Raw genomic sequence first — 5980 nt, 5'->3', positions numbered from 1 at the left:
ATTCCTCCTCTTTTCTCTAAGGCTTTCCTTCAATTATCATTGGTTCACTCAACATTTACTTATTGACACTTCCTGTGTTAGGACCACAGGAGGTGCTGAGGATAAAGCTTTCAACAAGCTGGACAAAGTCCCTTTTCTCATGAAGCTTATAAACATTGAGTAGAATATGAAGAAGAAAACCAGCGATTATAACATCACATGATGAGCGCTAGGACATTGGGATGCTCTGAGTCAGAATGTGATAGTCAAGCCCCTAAACCAGATCTGGGTATATCTTGGAGGACTTCCTAGAAGAAGTCCTGTCATCATGAAAATGAGCAGAAGCTAAGCAGCGGAAGACTGTGATGGGGAAGGAAGGACCTTCCAGGCAGACAGAGATAATAGCATGTATAAGGACCAGAGGTTAAAGAAAGCAGAGCAAATTCGAGGAAGTATTTCAGAATAGCATGGGCACAGAGATGCCAGGAAAAGACTGTTCTTCCCCTACTTAGTTTCTGCTCAGAGAAAAGTCCTCCGAGGACAAACACCAACATGATAACTAAAAGTGACACAGATTCACAGTCAACGCGCTTACTCCAAGTGTCGCGTCATCTGTCTCTGTCTTTTTTTTTTTTTCTTTTAGTTGTTTTTCTGTGTTTTCTAAAATTTGGGAGGCAGAGCATTGCTCTCTTTAATAATAATAAAGAAAAATAAAGATAACTTTATTATCACAGACTTAGAAAATGAACTTATGGTTGCCAGGGGGAAGGGATAGTTAGGGAGTTTGGGATGGACATGTACACACTGCTATATTTAAAGTGTTAAAACCAACAAGGACATACTGTGTAGCACAGAGAACTCTGCTCACTGTTATGTGGCAGCCTGGATGGGAGGGGAGTTAGAGGGAGAATGGATACAGGTACATGTGTGGTTGAGTCCCTTTGCTCTGCACCTGAAACTATCACAACATTGTCAGTGGGATATACCCCAATACAAAATTTAACAACAAAAAATATGACTTTTTTGGGAAATTCAAATGTATGAACTACAAAAAATCTATTATTTCAGAATGCCTAATCTTCACCAAGAACAGACATCTGAGTGAACAGGTTAAAGCTACAACCAAAACGGAATTTACTCGACTCCTGACTCCTGAGTTCAAGGCTTGGAATTCTAAGTTCATGGTTACATTCTGCTTCTATTAAAAAGGAAAATATTGATGCTTCCCTAGAAACAGGCTTTGTTTTCCAATGATGGCGTTATCGTCACTAAATTTTTCCTCTTTTCATTAAATCTGTGTATTTTGGAAGAAAGTTTTAAATCCTATCAGAAGGCACTTCACCTCCAGGTTATTTTTCTTGCACTAACTGACCAGTGTCACAGTGTGGGCAGGCGGAATGAACCCAGCCTTCCGAACCGTGTGAGACTGATCCTGGGTCATTCTGCTGGGAATCAGGATGAGCAATCATATATTTAGTCTATGTTTGTGCTTTGTCAAAAGCCAACATCTTAATTTCAAAAGCAGCATGATTTTATCAGTTGTGTGTGAAAACCACTTCACAGTGCATAGATGATCTTTGCACTTTGTCTAGATCTTCTCAGAATTCTAGGCTTCCTGGCTTCTCACCTGCCCCTACCCACAACAGAAAAGATGGAAAACAGCAGGTTTTTAGGCCAAGACTGCCTTGGGGGAGGGGGTCCAGCCACCCACAGATCTACAGCAGAATTGGGAAGGTTAATCAAATACCCACCAACACCATTAACACATTCACCCTCCAGCCAGCTTATCTTGGCACTTATGTGAGAATGGTGTTTGCAAAACTGGAACAGAAGCCCAGCTACATCTTGGAAATGGGGAAAGGAAGGGCCATAGGCAACCAGCTGAGGGAGGGGGCATCTGAAGGACAACCAGCCTCTGAGAGCAAAAAAGTGCAAGGCTCAGAAAAGCGACAGGTGGAAATTTTCCTTTGCAGTTTTCCAGGCTTCCTATAGAGGCTGCTTTCAATCAGGGTTTTAGAGCAGCTCTGTGACCCCTGCTGGGTCTCTTGCTCCAGGAGAGGAGAGACAGGAACTGGGCCACAAGGAGATCAGGCCCCTGGACAGCGTTCATCACAACAGCTAGGATGAGGCTTAGCATTCAGTTGCTAAGTCTTTTCAACTCTTTGCGACCCCATGGACTGCAGCACGCCAGGCTCTTCTGTCCTTCATTATCTCCCGGAGTTTGCTCAAATTCACATCCATTGAGTCGGTGATGCCATCCAACCGTCTCATCCTTTGTCGCCCCCTTCTCTTCCTGCCTTCAATCTTTCCCAGCATAAGGATCTTTTCTAATGAGTTGGCTCTTCACATCAGGTGGCCAAAATATTGGAGCTTCAGCATCAGTGAACATTCAGTGTTGATTTCAGGCTATCTTCACCTTAAAAATGGAAATGGAGATTCAAAGAGATTGGTGCTAAGCCAGGGCTCAAAGCAGGTGGCCCAGGATGGGTCCTTCCACCCTTTCTGTGACCTGCGCCTCAGTGAGAGGGGCTCTCAGACCTCAGGCCTCACCTTTTCTGCAAAACCCACCAGCCTTCCCTGACTGGGTTCCATCTCAGGCTTTCAGCACTTCTGGGTGCGAAGCTCTATCTGTCTTGTCTTCTGTCTCTAACTGCTCCCCTCACCCCATTGAAATGTTCAAGGTCCTCTCTAATGTCACCACCCCCCCAAAAAAAAATGTCCCTTTCTCTGGAGACAGAGTTCCCTTCTTTGGTTCACAGGCCACAAATCTCGCAGATGTGCGAGGATGCGCTGAGCGCTGAGAAAAGCAGGGTCCAACATCATGTTACATTTTCATTCCTTTGTACCAACAAGAGCCAAAAAAGACGATAAACTGGAAGGTAAGAACAGGAAGTGCCAGGTTCAAGAAGGAACCCGAAAAGTCTGGTTCTGCCCTTCTCCCAACCTTTGACCTCCACAGATCTCTACCCTTTGGGGTCCCAGCTTTCTCTTCTCAAAAAGTAAGAGCCAAAAAGATTTTTTTAATTCCTTCAGGCTACAAAAGGCTACCCTTCTATGGAAGCGGAAGACTGTAAAGCTATACAGAAGATGGTAAAAATCATATTCACCATGGAATTGAATCTGACTTGAGCAGTCCTGCTCTAAAAGTTTTGCTACTTCTGCCAAAATTCAGACTCTTAGCCTCCCATCCTGACTAAGTGCCTTGAACCAGCCCTTGCCTCCTACGATAGCTAACTATTAAACCACTCTTGATACATAAACCAAATGTTGTCCAGCAGTGGACAACAGGAAGCAGAGGGTGGTAATCCTGGAGCAAAGGGAAATACCCGAAGTGAGCCCCAGTTCTCCTGGCTGGCAGCCCAGGGTCACATCAGACTCCAAGCACAGAGCCCTGATCCTACGGCTTGCAGGAGCAGATGGAGGTGCTCAGGACAGCATAAGGAGCTGGACTTGGTGGGGACAGGGACTAGGGAGGAGGGGTGGCAGAAGTCTGAGTGGGTGCTGCCCTGTGTACCGATACCACATCTTTTTTTATCTGTTCACCTGTCTGTTGTTGGACATTTAGGTTGCTTCCAAGTCTTGGATGTTGGCAATTAAAACTCAGTCATCTTTAAAGGAAGGTGACATCATCTAATAACCCTGAATATACATCGTCCTTAGTGCTCAGCATGCAATGAAAAACTGCTGGATATGCAAAGAATCATGAAAACATGACATATATCTTGGAAATGATACCTTCTCCTCATGTATATCCATTCCAGTAGGAAGACCAAAGAGATGTCTGAGACAGTAAATAGCCAGCGTGCTTCTGATCTAGAAGGAACTTGCAGTGACCTACTGAGTATTAAGGGCTTCCCTGGTGGCTCAGAGGATAAAGCGTCTGCCTGCAATGCAGGAGACCTGGGTTCAATCCCTGTGTTGGGAAGATCCCCTGGAGAAGGAAATGGCAACCCACTTTAGTACTCTTGCTTGGAGAATCCCATGGACAGAGGAGCCTGGAGGGCTACAGTCCACGGAGTCACAAAGATTTGGACACGACTGAGTGACTTCACTGAGTACTAATCTTACACAGTAAATGCTGTACTTGTTTTTAATGCTGTACTTTTTGCCCATTAATAACAGCCATTACGGATTTTTAAGAAGACTTAGGGAGGAGCAACTTTAACATCAATGTGAGTTTTACTCTCTTACACTTTTTTTATGCCTATGGACAAATCATTTGCCAAGAATTCTAAATAAAGGGCATAATCATGAAACCTTCGGAACCTGGCAAGCTTACGTCTTCTTGGGTTACATAGGCTCTAATATCCGCATGTCTTACAGAGGACGCTTCGGGATGGAGTGAAAGAATAAGGAAGCCAGAGATTTGAACTTGGGAGGAGAAGGTTCCTGGATGAATGATATCACATGGGCAAACACAGTAACATCATCAGAGCTGTGCCCCCGCTGCTCGCTGTGAAGTTTGCCATCAAACATGACACCCAACTCCCTTCCCATCTGGAAAGTGCCTGACCCATGGCCACTGTCTCACACCCCACCCCCATCTCCTGAAAAATGACTCTACTCTCCATTCCCCAAAATGAAAAGGAGACTTTGCCTAAAGTAATGGATTGAAGGATAGCTTACTTCACTGTCACCACCACAAACTATTCCTTCATAGGCATCATCTACTATCTACCACTGTATCAAGTGTCTCAATTTCACAATTTTTTAAAGCAGAGGAGACTAATTAAAATTGAGAGAAGGTAGACTTCTCTGGTGATTTTGTGGTTAAGACTCCACACTTCCAGTGCAAGAGGCAGAGGTTCAACCTCTGGTCAGGGAACTAGATCCCACATGCACTGTGGTACAGTCAATAAATAAAATCAAATAATCCTTCCAAAAAATTGAGAGAAGGACCATGATTTCAGCAAGAAGTATGAGGAAGTAAACAGATCATTAATAAATGAAAAGGAAATCAATTCATACCTATAAAGAAAATTTCTCTTGTGACTTGAGTTAAATGCCTTTTCCAGACTTAGGGAAAATTATGGAAAAACAGGATGCTCTATCAAGATCAAAAGCCAGTGAGAGTTTAAACTCATTTCACAAAGCCAGTATCACCCTGATACCAAAGCCAAAGACACCACAAGAAAAGAAAGCTTCAGGCCCATATCCCTGATGAAGATAGATGCAAAGATCTTCAGTAAAATACTAGCCAACCAAATTCAGCAGCACACTCAAAGGATCATATACTGTGGCCATGTGAGATTTTCTCTGGGATGTGAAGGTGGTGCAACATATATCAATACAAGTCGATCAATGTGATAAACCACATTAACAGATTAAGGGGAAAATACAGGAATGTACAGCTCCAGTTTTACTATGTACGTGTGTGTATTGTCAGACTCTGCGAACCTAAGGACTGTAGCCAACCAGGCTCCTCTGACCGTGGGATTTTCCAGGTGAGAACAGTGGAGTGGGTTGCCATTTCCTTCTCCAGGAGATCGTCCTGAGTCAGGAATTGAACCCAGGTCTCCTGCATTGCAGGCAGAGTCTTTGCCGTCAGAGCCACCAAGGAAACCCCAAGAAACTCATATAACTCCATAGAAAAAAGAAAACAAAAACCTGATTTTAAAATGGACAAAGGACCTGAATAGACATTTCTCAAAGTAAAGTTTACTAAAGGTCAACAGGTATAAGAAAAGGTTCAAAGTCACGAATCACTAAGAAAATGCAAATTAAAACCACAGTATTACCTCACACCAAGGTCAAGAAGACAAAAAAGACAACATTGTCGACTGGCATGTGGAGAAAATAGAGCCTTGTGGCACTCTTGAAGGGATGTAAGTTGGCGGATCCAGTAGGAAAAATGGTACAAAGTTTTCTTAAAAAATTAAAAATAAAACTGCCATAGGATCCAGCAGTCCTTTCTGGGATTCGTATCCAAAGAAAAGGAAATCAGTATCTTAACGGGAAAACTGGAGTCCCGTCTTCATCGCAGCATTAGTCACACTAACCA

This window comes from Cervus elaphus, chromosome 21 (genome assembly GCF_910594005.1).
Source record: "Cervus elaphus chromosome 21, mCerEla1.1, whole genome shotgun sequence".
Lineage (NCBI taxonomy): Eukaryota > Metazoa > Chordata > Mammalia > Artiodactyla > Cervidae > Cervus > Cervus elaphus.
This window is presented reverse-complemented; position numbering follows the sequence as displayed.